At 37.2% G+C, this 19,268-nt stretch overlaps 1 non-coding gene across 1 annotated transcript; it reads left to right on the top strand.

Annotated features, from left to right (window-relative positions):
* Positions 1-16,718: 16,718 nt before the first annotated feature.
* On the top strand, positions 16,719-16,933 carry LOC116810012 (small nucleolar RNA U3). The gene has a single exon (XR_004370145.1). It is a non-coding gene; the product is annotated as a small nucleolar RNA U3 (small nucleolar RNA).
* Positions 16,934-19,268: the final 2,335 nt, after the last annotated feature.

The raw sequence follows: 19,268 nt of genomic DNA, 5'->3' as shown, positions 1-19,268 counted from the left end.
GATGAGGTTCAAACACCAAATACTACCAGGGGTGGCAGTCCTAATACCTAGTATTGCATAAACTCACTGGGAACTTTGATATACTTCTGGGGATAGGAAGAAACCCTCAAATACTTAGTTACTTACAACCTAATAAATGAAAGCTTGATGTAGAAATTGTTGGATTAAATATTTATATTCTTTGTGCACTTGAATTTATGGGCTGGGATTCAAAACTGCCCCATTTACAGTTCATTTCAGTGAGAGTACATGCATTTCTGATTTCCATTTGCTTCTTTTATACTGTACATGAAGGTGAATGTTAGGAAGATGCATTAATTTAAACGCTTGACACTTAGACAACAGGGGAATTTTTTGCTAGTGTTTGGATCACTCTTTACACCCCATAAAGGATGTTGGCAAAAATGTAGTGACATCTGTACTGGCAGTGCGAAAACACTGAGGTCAACAACTGCCGAGATGGCAAGTATGAATCTATTGCTGAAATGTGTTCAAGTCAGCACCACATGTTGCAGAGAAATTATAGAAGCCAGCATCTTTCAAAACCAGTTTTGGAAGCTGTCACAAAATTGTCAAATGTATTAATAATATTATTAAATAGCAGGCTTTTTCAGAAATATTTGTAACAGTCTAGAATCAAGGTGGAGGTTTGAATATATCACACGAGATAAACTCATTATTTTGTGGATGAAAATAATTCATTTGCTTAATATCTCAAATGCATCATCTTTTTCAAACATGTTTGTACAATATGTTTGAAATGGGTTGGATATGTTTATTATTATTATTATTATTATTATTATTATTATTATTATTATTATTTTGGAGACGAAGTTTCGCTCTTTTTGCCCAGGCTGGAGTGCAATGGTGCAATCTCAGCTGACCGCAACCTCTGCCTCCTGCATTCAAGCGATTCTCCTGCCTCAGCCTCTCGGAATATTTTTATTTTTTAATATATCGGAAGGCTTCATTTGGCAGTGGGGGATTGCACTGTTAAACTACATGCTATAGCATATAGTGTTAAGGAATGGATTTGGGATTTAACTTGACAAACAGAAAACATGTGGAGTGTCTTGAAAACTTAAGCAAGTATCTGAGACAAATGTCACCAACATAACCTAATAAAAACGTCACTCATTTATACCATTTTAAGATATATTTGGAAAATTACTTTTCACCAAAAATAAGGTGTTAAACTGGCTAAGGATCCCAGTCTTCTGCTCATTATAAATGTTTCACCTGTGAGAGAATGTAAGCCGTGATTAGAGGTTGCTATTTATTGAAAAATGGGGGAAAAACCCTCTATTATTCAGGATTCTGCTACATTTTAAATGAAGAGAGTCCTGTGAATAGAATGCTGTTATTGTTGTAGCTGCCCACTTATATGTATTTGGATTTTACTCTGCCCAACTAATCAAAACAAAATTGTAAGATAAAACAGGTGCTTAGACTTATTTGTCCTTGAAATTTTTCAAGCAAAATCCCCTAATTCAATTTCTTTTTCAAAACATTTTGTAATTTCCAAAATATTTGTATTTTTCAAATTTGATGACTATCTTACATAAATGTTAAAAACTAAACTTAATGTATCTGATTAATGTGCCACTTTTATTTGCTCTATCTTCTAAGATTTTTGTGTAAGATTTTCTTTTTAATAAAGTATTCCTACTACTAAAATAGTTTGAAAATCACTATATAGTTTTCATTTTTTCAGATCACTTTTATTATTTTATTGGCCTAGAAATTGTGATCAGCTTTTAGTAACTGGTGGTAAGAAAACACTATGATTCAAAGGCTGTCTTTCTGGAACTTATAGTTTCATGGGGAGACTACGCCATATATACAGATGTGAAATCACAACTGTCATAAGTGCTATGAAAGAAAGCTACATGTCGCTATAAGAGTCTATGACAGGGGTTTAGTAAATAAGTCAGAAAGTCAGGGAAGACTTGTAGGAAGTCAGGCTTGAGTTGAGGTCTGAGGGAGTAACTGGACTGGGCAAGGAAAGCCTCCAGAGTGAGAAGAACGCACAGGAGGTTGGTGTGGCTGCAAAGGAGTGATCAGTGGGGCTGGATGTGAAGTGAGATTTAGTTGAAAAACAGCCAGGGCTGAGGCCAGGGAACTTAGCCTTCATCACAAGACCAGTGAAGAGCTACTGAAATCATTTTACTATGAAGTTCTATGATGACATATAAACTTCAAAATCACTCTGGCTTTATGGGGGTACAAATTAGAGGGAAAGGAGATGGGATGATGGAGAACAAGGGTAGTAGGCTATTGAAGTTTTCCAAAGGAGAAAAATTGGAAGCTTAGGCTATCAAGGTTTGAGAGAATATAGTCGACAGATTTGAGAATTTATTTTTAAATGGCAAATTGCCTTTGAGGACATAAGGTGTTCTTGGGGTCTGTTTGTTGTTCAGGTTTTTAATATGATTAACAGCATGGATGGTGAGACCATCACACATCACTCTATGCCTCTGTTTCTTATGGTATGAAATGAGAGAGTCAATTTCTACTGTTGTCTTCAGGTCTAACAACATTGGCCCTAACCAATTTGTAAAGGATTTCAGTAAAATCAGCTTACCTATAATGTCCTATGAAATAAGATAATTTTTTCTTTAGTCTCTCTTCAGTGACATAGTATGGCAGATCTGAATTATATGAAAGGAAGTAGAATAAAAGATGAGTTCTAGTTAGTAATATAAAGGTTAAAATTAAAATGGATTTCTACTGAGGTTATTTATTTTTAAAAATATCAAATAATGACTTTCTTAATCCTTTATTTTTTTAAAGTTTCTCTGAGGTGTGGTCTTGAACCATTTTCTGCTATCTAATATGTTGCCCCCTTCTTTCAGAAGTATTGAATCACTCAGTTCCAGGAACCCATTAGAGTCAAAACAATCTCTAAAACTCCTAAACTTATTCATTTTGCTCCAGCAACCTTCAAAGTGCTTAAAATTCTTAATCAATATTTACTTGTGCTTTTGAGGATGATGGCATTTGCATAGCTACAGTATAGACTTTATACTGTATGCTTTACCTGTTGAATGTACTTTGTACTCAGCCATGCTGTTTGCCTTTACAGTAATTATAATGTTGACCATGGAAAATGAGAAAAGTCTTGGTTATAGGCATATTATCATCCTAGCGGAGGTTGCAGACACAGCATGAAAGTAAAGCTGGACATAGTTATAATATCTTTAATACATTCTAAAAATGTACTTTTCATTTTAATTTCTAAACTGTCTCCTTGGGTGATCTTTAGAAATATGAAACCATCACTAAAATGAACATTTGTGGTATATGTTTTATTTTAGTTTTTTATTCTATTTAGCTGTCTATATATTTAAGATTATTATTTTCTAAGATCTTTATTTCTGGTTTCATTTTAGGATTCACTATGTTCTATGTTAAGTTGTGATGCAGGATTTTTGATCCTTCGCTCAGCTAGTTCCAGGTTCTTCTCTCACAACCAGGAAGAAATAGGCATGCAGATGTCGAAGAGTGAGTAGAGTAAAATTTATTAGAAAAAGAAAGCTCTCAGCAAAAAGAAGGGCCCTAAAAGCAGGTTGCCAGTGCCCTGTTCACAGCTGAATACAGGGGCTTTTACATACGGACTGATGGGGCTGGCTTCTTTATTTGTATAAGGTGAAAATTCCTGGTGCCTCCACCCTATTCCCCCAGTGTGCATCTGGGCCCTTAGTCGGCTGCTGGCATGTTTAATTAAGCCCCCTTTGCAAGTTCCCTTATCTGCACAAAACATCTGGTACAAGCACCTGTGGGGTGGGTCAGAGGCTCCCTTACCTTTCCTTTCCCTTACTGTCTGCCTAAAGCAAGCTGGCTAATGCCTTTCATTCCCTGCTTCAGGAGTGGATACCCAACTGCTATTGGGGAAAGTGGTCAATGAGAGCTCTTAACTGCTTCCTGCTGACAGGGGGCACTGTTTTGGGAAAGCAGCAGTTAGGGCTCCTCTTGAGGTCAGTTTAAGGGTCTCCAGAAGAATGGCACATTCATTAATGGTTCCATTTGCAACACCATTTGAAGTTTAATGGCCACTAAGCAAGAATAAACAATTAGGGTTATTAGAAGATGCATATCAAAATGAAACAAAGGGGTAAGGGAAGCTCAAAAAAAAAATCCCAAGGCTGCTGACATGCCCAGATAACTGGTGGCTATAGTTATGCCTGCCAAGATTTGGGAGCATGGAGCTTGGCTCTGGTTAGCTCCCTTGGTCTTATTTTCTGAAACAAAGAAACTTCTGGGTTATGGGCACCCCATTTATTTTTATCACCTTGCAGGCTTTGCAGGATAATTGTCCAGAACTAGACTATTGATCTAGATTTTTATATTACCCATCTGTCTGTTTCTTCTGAGATACAGCCAGAGATCACTGGTTGGTTCACAAGGATAAACAGGGTTAGTCTAAAATGTTGGCAAAAACTTAAAAATAACAGATGCGATTAGAATTTAATAACAAGTATATAGTAAGTATTGAAACATAATTTTTCTCTCTCTAGTCCTCATTTTTGTCAAAAACAAATCATGATAGGACTAAGTTGCTTGTAAAATAAACCTTAGTCTTATACTTGGCCTGATTATTTGCATAAAGTGCAGCAAGAATAATTATTTTTCACATAGGCTTTTAAATTGGCTTTGATGGCACTCTGTTCCCCACGGAATCTCAGATAAGACCTTTTACAGCCGAGCCCAGCCATGGGTTGGCAGGCTCAAACACCGACAAATTGAATAAATTCCTCTTTTCTTGAAGTCTCAAGAACATGGGTCTGCTGGGCCTATTAGAAAGTAACATTCTTTACTCACCACAGGTTAGGAACCCTAAAGATTTTGAGAGGGATCTTTCTGCTTTCAATTCCTGGGGTTTCATAAGGAAAACAGAGGTTTTCGCCCACATTAACAGGGGGCCGAGGAGGTGGGAATTATCCACACTTATCCACATGTGGCCTTTTCCCAATGTTGTCAGTAGCCTTTGACTTCCCTAGACCTTGTCTATGCCATGGATGCTAGCATGACCTCTATCCATGAGATGGGAGCATCCTCTATCCATGAATGCTACCATGACCTCCTCTATCCATGAAATTCAGCAGGACTTAGTCATGCTAAGGTAAAGCTATGGCAATTGTGAATGGGAGTTCACTCATGATTTGGCTCTCTGTTTGTCTGTTATTGGTGTACAAGAATGCTTGTGATTTTTGTACATTAATTTTGTATCCTGAGACTTTGCTAAAGTTGCTAATCAGCTTAAGGAGATTTTGGGCTGAGACAATGGGGTTTTCTAGATATACAATCATGTCATCTGCAAACAGGGACAATTAACAATTGCTTCAAAGAGAATAAAATACCTAGGAATCCAACTTACAAGGGATGTGAAGGACCTCTTCAAGGAGAACTACAAACCACTGCTCAATGAAATCAAAGAGGATACAAACAAATGGAAGAACATTCCATGCTCATGGGTTGGAAGAATCAATATCGTGAAAATGGCCATACTGCCCAAGGTAATTTATAGATTCAATGCCATCCCCATCAAGCTACCAATGACTTTCTTCACAGAATTGGAAAAAACTACTTTAAAGTTCATATGGAACCAAAAAAGAGCCCGCATCGCCAAGTCAATCCTATGCCAAAAGAACAAAGCTGGAGGCATCACACTACCTGACTTTAAACTATACTACAAGGCTACAGTAACCAAAACAGCATGGTACTGGTACCACAACAGAGACATAGATCAATGGAACAGAACAGAGCCCTCAGAAATGATGCCGCATAGCTACAACTATCTGATCTTTGACAAACCTGACAAAAACAAGAAATGGGGAAAGGATTCCCTAATTAATAAATGGTGCTGGGAAAACTGTCTAGCCATATGTAGAAAGCTGAAACTGGATCCCTTCCTTACACCTTATACAAAAATTAATTCAAGATGGATTAAAGACTTATATGTTAGACCTAAAACCATTAAAATCCTACAAGAAAACCTAGGCAATACCATTCAGGACATAGGCGTGGGCAAGGACTTCATGTCTAAAACACCAAAAGCAATGGCAACAAAAGACAAAATTGACAAATGGGATCTCATTAAACTAAAGAGCTTCTGCACAGCAAAGGAAACTATCATCAGAGTGAACAGGCAACCTACAGAATGGGAGAAAATTTTTGCAACCTACTCATCTGACAAAGGGCTAATATCCAGAATCTACAATGAACTCAAATGAATTTACAAGAAAAAAACAAACAACCCCATCAAAAAGTGGGCAGAGGACATGAACAGACACTTCGCAAAAGAAGACATTTATGCAGCCAAAAAACACATGAAGAAATGCTCATCATCAATGGCCATCAGAGAAATGCAAATCAAAACCACAGTGAGATACCATCTCACACCAGTTAGAATGGCCATCATTAAAAAATCAGGAAACAACAGGTGCTGAAGAGGATGTGGAGAAATAGGAACACTTTTACACTGTTGGTGGGACTGTAAACTAGTTCAACCATTGTGGAAGTCAGTGTGGCGATTCCTCAGGGATCTCGAACTAGAAATACCATTTGACCCAGCCATCCCATTACTGGGTATATACCCAAAGGACTATACATCATGCTGCTATAAAGACACATGCACACGTATGTTTATTGCGGCACTATTCACAATAGCAAAGAGTTGGAACCAACCCAAATGTCCAACAACGATAGACTGGATTAAGAAAATGTGGCACATATACACCATGGAATACTATGCAGCCATAAAAAATGATGAGTTCATGTCCTTTGTAGGGATGTGGATGAAACTGGAAAACATCATTCTCAGTGAACTATCGCAAGGACAAAAAACCAAACACCGCATGTTCTCACTCATAGGTGGGAATTGAACAATGAGAACTCATGGACACAGGAAGGGGAACATCACACTCCGGGGACTGTTGTGGGGTGGGGGGAGGGGGGAGGGACAGCATTAGGAGATACACCTAATGCTAAATGATGAGTTAATGGGTGCAGGAAATCAACATGGCACATGGATACATATGTAACAAACGTGCACATTGTGCACATGTACCCTAAAACCCTAAAGTATAATAAAAATAAATAAATAAATAAATAAAAAATATATATATAAAAAACGAAAAACAAAAAAAACAAAAAAAAAGCTATGGAGCTGAGTCCTCCTCAAAGAAGGGAGAGAAAAGGATGTCTTGTGAATTGGGGTCCTGGCCTAATAAGATGTCTTCAAAAAGGAAAAAAAAAAAAACAAAAACCTCTTGCATAAAAGGTAAATCCTGACAGTGTGGAGAAAAGAAAAAAAAACAGCTTAAGTGCAGGGCAGGGAAGAAGCCTGAGGGAAAATCCTCTAGCTCTATGCAAACGGGTTCCTCCAACAGGGAGAGAAATTTTCAATCATTGTACCCTCTTCCTGGCTTGGCCACGGGAGGAAAGACTCTGTTGGTGCATGGCGTTGGGGGGATGGTGAACAGGAAACACTGGCCAGCTGGCCACATGGGGCCCTTGGCTACCGAGGCTGTCCTGGGGCCTGGGCCGAGGTGGCAGCCACAGCTCATTCCCACCCCACATGGCCATCAGGATGGGGGTGGGGGACACCTCTAAGAACAGAAGGAAATTGCATTATTCTGAATTGCATGTCTGATGGCTAGGTCAAAGGCTCATTCTACCTAGTAATATCTCTGTAGTTTGCAGGAACACCCTTAACATTACAAAAGAAGAGATAGGTGCCATGACAGTACCGAAAAAAAGAAGTAAAACACCATAGAAAAGACTGGATTGGGACGAGGCCTACATTCCCAACACCAGAGGATGACAAGGGTGGGCGTGTCATGGTCCTCTCCTGCATCCTGTCCTCTGTAGCTGTGCCATTCATTCCTAATTGGCTCACCAGAGGTTCAGTGCTGCATCTGCCTTCAGGAAAAGTCTGAGGACAATAAGTCTCAGAAATGAAAGTGAAAGGCTGTGGGTCTGCATTTACTCACCCTCCAGGTATCCCAGATGAGCCCCCAAAATGATGCAGGATTTTTGTGCCTTAGCTCAGCTAGGTCCAGGTTCTTGTCTCATGACCAGGAAGAATAAGCATGTGGACATTGAAAAAATGAGTGGAGTAGAATTTATTAAGTGAAAAGGAAAGCTGTCAGCAAAAAGAGGGGTCCTAATAGCAAGTTGCTGGTTGCCCCCTTCAGAGTTGAATACAAGGGCCTTTACATACAAGCTGATGAAGGTGGGTTCCCTATTTATATAAGGCACGAATTCCTGGTGGCTCCACCCCATTCCCCCAGTTGTATGTGGGCCCTTAGTCTGTATGTTTAGGCAAGCCCCCTTTGCAAGTTCCTTTATCTGCACAAAACATCTGGTGCAAGCACCTGCAGGGCAGGTCAAAGGCTCTCCAGGATCCTTTCCTTACTGTCTGCCTAAAGCAAGCTGGCTAACTCCTTTCAATGGCATACCTCATATTAAGTAATATAAATTCATATGAATATTCTGCTTAATTCTTTCTTGTGTAGAGAGGATCTTGCACCTACCAATCAATAAACTGCTGCTTAACATGAATTTAAGGGAGAAGGTTGTCTTTCCATGATGAATTTTCTATTTATCCAGTTTAAGAAAACATTTGCAAGTACAGGCCAGTGTTGCAATGAATAATGCGTCTGACTATGGATCAGGAAAGTATTTGCCTTCCTTAAAGAAATGTGGTCTATATAGCTGGTTACAGATGCTTTTCTGAGCTCTTTTTTAAAGAAACAGGACCCTATAGAGGAGAAATTACTAGGCAAAGAGTCAAATAACTTTTTTTACCACAAGACATGTAAGCTCCCTTAGCTTCAATTTCTTCATTAGTAAAATAGGTATTATAATAATATCTTTCCTGCTTACTTATAGAATTGTTTTGAGAATCAAATGGGAGTAATAATTTTAAAGAACTATAAAATCTATAAAGTACTCTACTAGTGAAATATACTATCATTCCTTATAGGAAGGCCTTTTCCTGTATAAACATTGCATGCTTACTAGTTTTATCATTACATGATTAGCATATGCATTAGTTTCCTATGGCTGCTATAACAAGCTACCAACACCTTCATGGCTTAGAACAACATAAATGTATTCTCTTTCAGTTCAGGAGGCTGAAATTATCTTCATTGAGCTAATGTGAAGGTGTTTGACAGGTTAGCTCCTTCTGGAGGAACTAAGAGAAGATTTCTCCCCTTGCCTTTTTTTAGCTTCTGGAGGCTACCTACATTCCATGGCCCATGATGCCTTTATTGCACCTGTGCAACCTTTTGCTTCTATAATCACATTGCCTCTCTCTCCTCTCTCCAATCATGTATTTTACTGTCTCCCTTTTCATAGAAGACAGTCATTATACTTAGGTCCTTCCCTGATTATCCATGACAATCTCTTTCTCTCAAGATCCTCAACTTAATCACATCTGAAAAAAATCCCTTTTGTCATGTAAGACAACATTTACAGGTTCCAGAGAATAGGATTGTACAGGCATAGCCGAAAGATATTTTGGGTTGGGTTCCAGACCATAACAATAATGTCACAACAAAGCAAATCACATATATTTTTGTTTCCCAGTAATTATAAAACTTATATATACAATATATTGTAGTCTATTAAATGTGTAATAGCATTATGTCTAAAAGAACAATGTACATATCTTAATTAAAAATACTTTGTTGCAAAAAAAAATGCCAAAAATCATCTGAGTCTTCAGCAGGTTGTAGTGTTTTTGCTGGTGGAGAGTCCCGCCTCAGATGTTGATGGCTGATGACCGATCAGGGTGGTGGTTGATGAAGGCTAAGGTGGCTGTGGCAATTTCTTAAAATAAGACTTCAATGGAGATTACCACATCAATTGACTCTTCCTTTCACAAAATATTTCTCTGTAGCATACCATGCTGTTTGATAGAATTTTACCCACAGTGGAACTTCTTTCAAAATTAGAGTCAATCCTTTCAAACCCCACCACTTTATCAACTAAGTTTATGTAATATTATAACTTTTTTTGTCATTTCAACAATGCTTAAATTATCTTCACCAGGAGTAGAGTCCATCTCAAAAAAACACTTTTTTTACTCTCATTCATAAAAAGCAACTCCTTTTACATTAATTTTTTTCTCATGTAATTGTAGCAATTCAGTCACATCTTCAGGCTCTGCTTCTAATTCTAGTTCTCTTGCTGTTTCTATTCTGCTAATGTTTATTAGCAGTTACTTCTTCTGCTGAAGTCTTGAACTCCTTGAAGTCATCATGAGGGTTAGAATCAATTTCTTCCAAACTCCGGTTAATGTTAATATTTTGATCTCCTTTCATGAATTATGAATGTTCTTAATGGCACCTAGAAGAGCAAGTCCTTTCCTCAATTTACTTTGCCAGATCCATCAGAGAAATAACTATCTATGGCAGCTGTAGCCTTACGAAATGTATTTTTTAAATAATAAGACTTGAAAGTCAGAATGACTCCTTGATCCATGGGCTACTGAATGTATGTTGTGTCAGCAAGCATGACAACAAGGGTAATCTTGCACATCTCCATCAAAGCTCTTGGGTGACTAGGTGCATTGTCAATGAGCAGTATATTTTGAAATAAACCTCTTTTCTGAGCAGTAAATCTCCACAGGGGGCTTAAAATATTCAGTAAACCCTGCTGTAAACAGATGTGCTGTCATCAGGCTTTGTTGTTTCGTTTATATAGCACAGGCAGAGTAGATTTAAGATAAACCTTAAGCATCTTAATATTTTTAGAATGGTAAATGAGCATTGGCTTCAACCTAAAGTCACCAGCTGTATTAGCCCCTCACAAGAGAATCAGCTTACATTTTAAGCTCTGAAACCAGGAATTGGTGCCTCCTCTTTAGCTATGAAAGTTCTAGATGGCATTTTCTTCCAATACAGTGGAAGGCTGTTTAATCTAAATTGAAAATTTGTTATTGAGTGTAGCCACATTCATTAATCATCTTAGCTTGATCTTGCTGCAACATCTACATCAGCACTTGGTGCTTCACCTTGCAATTTTATGTGCAAAGTGAAAGAAGACTTTATAGAAAAGACTTCTTTCCTTAAACCTCATGATCCAACCTCTTCTAGCTTTAAACTTTTCTTTGCAGCTTACTTCCCTCTCTTCATAGAATAGAAGAGCGTTAAGGCCATTCTCTGGATGAAGCTTTGGCTTAAGGCAACATCGCGGTTGTTTTAATCTATCCAGACCACTGAAACTTTCTCCATGTCAGCAGTAAGGCTCTTTCACCTTCTTACCATTCCTGTGTCCACTGGAGTAGCACTTTGCATTTTTTTTTCAAGGACTTACCTTTGCATTCACATCTTGGCTAACTGGCACAAGAGGCTTAGATTTCAGCCTGTCTCAGCTTTTGACATGCCTTCCTCACTAAGCTTAATCATTTCTAGCTTTTGATTTAAAGTGAGAGATGTGAAACCCTTTCTTTTACTGAAACACTTAAAAGCCATTGTAGTATTATAAATTGGCCTAATTTCAATATTGTTGTGCCTCAGGAAATAGAGAGACCCAAGCAGAGGGAGAGAGATGGAGAAATGACCAGTCAGTGGAGCTGTCAGAACACACACACCATTTGTTGATTGAGTCCGCCATCTTATATCAGCATTGTTTGTGGTTCCCCAGAATGATTTCAGCGGTAACAACAAAGATCACTGATCACATATCACCATAGCAAATATAATAATAATAATTTTCAAAGTTGATATATTGTAATAATTACCAACATGTGACACAAAGACACAAAGTGAGCACTTGCTGTTGGAAAAAGTGCATCAATAGACTTGCACAATGCAGATTTGCCACAAACTTTCAGTTTGTAAAAATCACAGTACCTGCAAAGCACAAAAAAGTGAAGTGCAATGAAACGAGGTATGCCTGTAGATGTCTTTGGGGCCATTATTCAGTCTACCACAATTATTACAGGATGATCACATGTAGCCAAGTATCTTTATGGATAAGAAATCAGATGGATGCAACTAGTTACTGTTCAAAAAACATTCACCAGCAGGGCATTTTCCCTAGAGTAGTAAGAGGTTTCTAGCCTGAAACCTCTTGATAATTGGTCTGTCAATCAATGGACACAAAAAAGTGTCACTCCTACAATGTGGGTATTCCTAAAATGAAATGTTTTCATATTAGAATGGCCCTTCTGCTAGAAAGTCCAGAAGTAACTGAGTCCTAAAAGAAGAGGGGGAGGGACAAATGGGTGGGAGTATCAAAGAAACCAAGCTATAAGCACACAAGAATGTTGTCTTAACAGCAGCAAGAATGTTGTCTGTTTCAAAATGCACTTTGATTCAATAAAGGCTCCCAGAGGTAAAAATAATGATAACAATAATAATAATTGTTTTTAAACTGCTATTTCAAGACACTATGATTCTGACCAGCAACACTTTGACAAGCTATTAGAGTAACTTCTTGTCTTATATAAATAATTAATGATTCCTCCCTTAAAGGGAACCATGCACTGATGCAAGAATACTTTCTCCCACATATAATCATTCTAACACTTCTTTCTATAAAGTCACTGACTAGTCAGAAAGGTTTTTTTTTTTTTTTTACTTCACTATGCTTTCCTAAATGATCAATCATGATAATGGGTCTTATTAGAATTCAGGGGTAAATAGAACTGTTGAGCAAATTATACTTATTTGCAATTGCTGAATTCCTAAATGAATTCTCATATGTTTAGGCCTCTGCTGGCAAAGCAATATTAATTTTAATCTAAGTGGTTTGAAAACAAATTAGCTACCTTTCTCATCCCACCCACTGTTCACTGGCAATTCTTCACCACAGTCCAAATTTGGTTAACACTTTGATTGAGTTACAGGTAAAATAATAACCATTAGGCAGTTTTTCAATTCTTATATAAATAATTTAGTATTTGAAAATTTTAACTCAGAGCTTCAAAAAATCCTCACACATGAATTAGAAAAATTGGACTAGGTTAAAATTTGAATGTTTGTCCTTTTAAAAAATCTATATTGGCTACATAAATGTGTTATTATTAGAGAAAAGAACTGAGAGTTCTTGGAATAGAAAACTAACCTTTGCAATATGTGTTTTGAAAAAAAACATGTATTAGTATTTCAGACTATGCCTGGTTAATAGATTGATAATCAATAAACAATTGAATGCAGTATAGAATATCCACCTTTTTACATTTCTGCTCTTGTGTATATTTTCTATAAATGAATCCCACAACTCTGACTTAACAACTGCTCATTGTCCTTAACATGACTTCAGCCTAAGCCATTCCTCCTAACCCCTACATTTTCCTGTGGTTATCATGGTATCATACTCCCTCCAGGCCTCAAAGCCATGGATATCACATTCGTTTCTGAGGCAGTAGATATCAAATACTTATCTTTTTTTTTTCTTTTAAAGTTTCTTATCTCTACCTTATTTCCAGTTAGTTATGCCATCACTCTGGATAGAAGCCCCACCACTATTTACTTGGAATTCTTTAAGAGCCATTTAATTTTTCCAGGTTTAATTCTAACCTTTCCATCTGTTTATCACACAAACTGTTTTTAAATATTGATTTTATCTCTTTATTCACTCTTAAAATCCTGGATGGCTCTTCTTCAAGTCTTCACCAGTTTTTTGAGCCCTTTTATTTTTTAATCTCACTTGGCAACCCAACTTTACTCTACAGCTCCTGCTTCCTCAACCACAGAAAATTCTAATTTTTCACTGCCCCAAATTGGTTCCATTTATTTTGCTTTATTTTGTTGTGATGTCATCCTTATTTCTATTCCATAAGTGTTCATATTACCCTACAGTTTTTTCTTATTTTTGAAGTATTTCTTTCATACAAGCATAAAATATAACTCTGGCACACATGGCTGAAGGAGAAAGACCAAGCTATTCAAGTAAAACACATGAAGTGCTCTGTGTGATAGATGACTCATTTCTTGATATTATTCTGGCTTCCATGTAAATCAGGTAAGTTATTAGATGAGATCATTATGGCTAATTTTGCTGACAATATCTAATTTCAGGATAAGATTTTGGCTTCAGCTTTGGAATGATATATATGTTGCTTCATTTTATTTATTTATTTATTTATTTATTTATTTATTTATTTATTTATTTATTTTGAGATGGAGTTTTGCTCTTGTTGCCCAGGCTGGAATGCAATGGCACGATCTCAGCGCTCACTGCAACCTCCACCTCCCAGGTTCAAGCGATTCTTCTGCCTCAGCCTCCTGAGTAGCTGGGATTACAGGCATGCACCACCACACACGGCTAATTTTGTGTTTTAAGTAGAGATGGGGTATCTCCATGTTGGTCAGGACGGTCTCGAACTCCTGACCTCAGGCGATCCACCCGCCTCGGCCTCCCAAAGTTCTGGTATTACAGGCATGAGCCACTGTGCCCAGCCATTGCTTCATTTTCATTACATCTTTATTACTAAAAGTAACTTAAATGTAGCCAAAGGATTTAGGTATACACTTGTTTTCATTCCATTCCTCAGTCATCATTTGACAAGATTAAGTCTACTTTATATTTTTAAATTTTTTGGTGCCACTAAAATCTGTAAGTTAAACAAATCTATAAAATGTATGTTACTACAAGAAACGTAGCAAAATTTTATAATTTCAAGAAAGTATTTAAAAATTAGAGTGGGGGCTATCTAGTTGTTTTTTTTTTTTCAAAATTTCAGAATAATCAATAAAAGATTACCAATGTGAGAACACTGAAGCCTACCTAGGGAGTGAGTTTTTAGTTATAATATGCATTGACTATATAGACTATAGCCTTTAATATTTCAAATATTCCTCCAATAAATTTCTAAAAAAACTAGTTGACTTTTTCCTGGGCACACCTTATACAAACATAGGCACTGCAGTTATGAAATGAACATTTTATCTCTTCTATACCAATGACCTATCATTAAAGTCAGTAGGATGGAAATTGTTTTGAAGAATGCAAGTAGTTACACTTGGAATTTACAAAATTGCTTTGAAACTGCACTCCTCCTTCTTTCTACAAATTAACTCCTCTGATGGATTTTTTTTTTTTTTCTGGTAGCCTTTTCCTGCTCCCTCAAGCTATAATTAGTCATTGAAAATTGTCTCAGTGCATGGCTGGAAGACACTATAAACTCTGGACATAGTTCTTTCTCCTTGTTAAGAAAAGGCTCTCACTGAGTGATATAATCTCAGTAACCTAATGACCAGAAAGTGATTTTAGAACATCATGACCACTATTCCTCTTTAGCAGGCTGTAATAGTAGCACAGGTACAAAATTATTAGTATTCTGTCTTTTTAAAGACACTAGTAAAGCAAAGGCACAGCGAGTACACCCAGAACAGAACTCACCTAATTGTTCACATTTTGGTTAACAGAAAAAAAAAAAATCCTTATTTTGATAAGTATTCTGTGTCTTCATGTCGTTATAAAACTAATAAACTATGAAGGTAGATAAAATCAAAACCAGTCATTCAAAATGTGTTTACAGTTGCATGGCAGCTCACTTCTAGTCTCAGGCTAAAGCAGCATTTAAATGCTAGATATTTGATATCTGCAATTTTGAGAGAAAATGCTGAATCAATTTAAAATAGCTTCAAACATGTAGATATTTATGTGGGAACTAATTGGCATAAACAAGAGGGAAAATTGCTGAAATGATTTACATGTGCCTGTTCATAAAGCCTGCTGGATTTTAACTACATATTATTCAATGCTTTGTTGTAACTTTGTGTATCTTATTCATCAATCACATCTAAACCACTGGGGTTCTGATAATAACAAATTTGGAATGTATCCCATTTTCTCTCTTTCGTTGTTATGAGGAAAGCAATATAGAAGAAAACAAGTTAAGCCAGTAAGTCACAAAATAAAGTGAGCAAATCGGTGTGACCAGAAGTGGGACAAATCTCTTTAGCAGTCCAAACTCTTAAAATCAGATTCTTTTTGTCCTAATTTGGGAATTCAGCTTTACTAAATCTAAATGCTTAAGTCTTTGCCCTCAAACACAACACCTTTTAATTTGTTATTGCTGAACATTATAAATTCTGCAATTATAAATTCTGCAATTGCTAATTCTTATTGAGGCTCACCCTGCATGGACCAGACATAGTGGGAACTGATTTCCATGCAATTATGATGTACATCCTCTAGTAGAAGCCAAACTTTTTATTTACTGTTGTAGCATCACCCTGGTATGTAGCAAAGTGCTCTGTAATAAGTTATTACTAAACTTTAAAAAAGTAATAATAAACAAAAATTCTAGATTGCCAAAATGATCTTCCTAAAATTGTCAAACTGATCTTAATCTTTTTCTTTTAAATAAATCAGTGTGTAATACATAATATTTTATGTTTTAAAGAAAATTAACAAAATAAAATTACCAGGATATGTTATCCCACAGATACACAGCTAATGAAATAATATGAAGAAACTTTTAATAAAACTGTCATAGAATATGTAGGAGATAAACTACACGTACATAGCAACTAGGTAGAATCAAGCACATAAATAAACTAAACAAATTATACTTTATGAATTTAAATTATACAAGAATAAAAAAGGTAATTAGAGCTTTAGAAGATGAAATATAATCCAGGTATTATAATATAAAGTAAAAAATAAAACAAAGTTTTAAGTTATGAGAAATGGAAGAGAATTTGGGAATAGAATGACCAGACAAAATATCTGATTAAAGAAGTCTCAGAAAGATTATACTTTCAGTGATCTTTTTTTAGTTTGTTACTAGAAAAGTGTCTCTGAACCTGGAGAGCAACAGAAACCATGAGGAGCAGATGCAGCGCTCTCTCCTGAGCTTAAAGCTGGCTCTTGGTTTTGCTTTGCTGCAACTGCTTTTTGCCATTGATGATCATTCTTCTCTTCCTCCTGGGGAGTAAGAGAGAGAAGATGCAGCCCGAATGGTTCTTTTTTACAATTTTTTTTTTTTAAAAGAAGTCTGAGAAAGAAAAAAACTTGTGGAAAATAAACAAGAATGGAAGAAATAATATATCAAAAAACATGTTTATTTTGGATGGAGACTAAAACTGAGTGCCAGACAGGATTCATTCCTTCAGTTGTTCAGTCTCTCAACAGATGTTTATTCAGCAAATACTGAATGCCAGATGCTGTTGTAAGTGCTAGGGATATGGCAGGAAGTACATGTTGTTAGGAGGGAAAGGCAGGCAAGAAACAATAAGTACTAGATTATGGAAAGACACTGTTTTAGTCTATTCTCGCAGCTATAACAGACTATCACAGACTGGTAAATTATACAGAACAGAAATTTCTTTCATCTTTTTTTTTTCCTGAGACAGAGTCTTAATCCCTCCCCTAGGCTGGAGTGCAGTGGCACGATCTCAGCTCAGTGCAACCTCCGCCTTCTAGGTTCAAGCAATTATCCTGCCTCAGCCTCCTGAGTAGCTAGGATTACAGGCTTGCACCACCACGCCCAGCTAATTTTTTTTGTATTTAGTTGAGACTGGGTTTCACCATGTTGGCCAGGCTGATCTCGAAATCCTGACCTCGTGATCCACCTGCCTTGGCCTCCCAAAGTGTTGGGATTACAGGCGTGAGCCACCACACCGGGCCAGAAATTTATTTCTAACAGTTCTGGAGCTGGGAAGTCTAAGAACAAAGCACCAGCAGATTTTGGTGTCTGGTGAGGGCCTGGTCTCCACTTCCAAGGTGGTGCCTTGAACCCTGAATTCTCTGGAAGAGAGGAACTTTGTGTCCTCACATGGCAGAAGAGCAAGAGAGAGCAAATCCACTCCAGCAAGCCCTTTTTATAGGGGCATAAATTCATCTATAAGATCAGAGACCTCATGGCCTAAACACCTCCCATGAGGCTCCACCTCCCAACACTGTTGCATTGGGGAAAACATTCAAACCATAGCAGACAGTACATTTTAAGGGTTTAGAGAGTACTGAAAAGGTGATTTTTTCCCCTGTAACTTTATTTTCTTTTCCTCTTGATGTGACTTGTACATAGAGCAATGAATGAAAGTCTCCTTTAACCCAAACAAAATGTACAAAAATAACAGAGAACTTTAATTTCTATATTGAAAGGTCCTACCATGTATCTGAAAAAATTGACTTTCAGTGATTATTGCACTCCCTTGCATTTCTTTGTCCCTGTCTTTGTCTTCTTTATCCTCTGTAGTTTCCACTTTATAGAAGTGGGTGTTTTGCTACTTGGCATAGACCCTTGATAGATGATTGATAGATAGATAGATAGATAGATAGATAGATAGACAGATAAATAGATGATAGATAGATAGATAGATAGATAGATAATAAAGAGACAAATAACTGTTATGTATACATAATTACTAAATCTTTATGTCTTTATTGTAAATTATGACTTTTAGTGTTTAAACATGGCCTAAATTTTAGGTTTCATAATTTTTTAATTGAATTTTACTTGGCTGATATGAAGATTGCAATCTGTGATTTTATGTTACTTCTATTTCCTTGATATACTTCTGTATTTTTCTTTAGTGTAACCCAGAGCTCACATACAAGTTCTCTTTTTTTTTTTTTTGAGACGGAGTCTCGCTCTGTCGCCCAGGCTGGAGTGCAGTGGCGCAGTCTCAGCTCACTGCAAGCTCCGCCTCCCAGGTTCACGCCATTCTCCTGCCTCAGCCTCTCCGAGTAGCTGGGACTACAGGCACCCGCCACCACGCCTGGCTGATTTTTTGTATTTTTAGTAGAGACGGGGTTTCACTGTGGTCTCGATTTCCTGACCTCGTGATCTGCCCGCCTCGGCCTCCCAAAGTGCTGGGATTACAAGCGTGAGCCACCGCGCCCGGCCAGAAGTTCTCTTATGTAGCATCCAGCCTTAATGGCTTCTCTCAATCTCTCTCACTGACTCTTACCCCCAATTCATTAACTTCCAATTTTATGAAGAGTAATATACTCCACTTTAACCTTTGATCCCAAACTTTCATATTCAAATCTTCAAAGAGTTCAGATTAAACAAACCCTCCAGTTGTTAAGACACATCCTCCTTAGAGTATGAGAGTACACACAGACACACACACACACACCAGGAGGGTTTGGCAGACTGAAAACTCATAGGTGTGAGCCTATAAAATCGAAGCAATAGTGTTACACCAAGAGAAATGTACAGGTCACACAGAATAGTCTTTTATAGGGAGGTAAAGACATGTATATTCATACTTAATCATGCTGTTTCAGATCCCAGGGAGGCCTGCTATCTAAAATATGAAGTTTTAAAAAGAATAAGAGAATAGAAATGC

Source organism: Hylobates moloch, unplaced genomic scaffold, assembly GCF_009828535.3.
Source record: "Hylobates moloch isolate HMO894 unplaced genomic scaffold, HMol_V3 SCAFFOLD_1, whole genome shotgun sequence".
Taxonomy (NCBI): Eukaryota; Metazoa; Chordata; class Mammalia; order Primates; family Hylobatidae; genus Hylobates; species Hylobates moloch.
The sequence above is the reverse complement of the archived record's forward strand: the minus strand, read 5'-3'. Positions and strand labels throughout refer to the sequence as shown.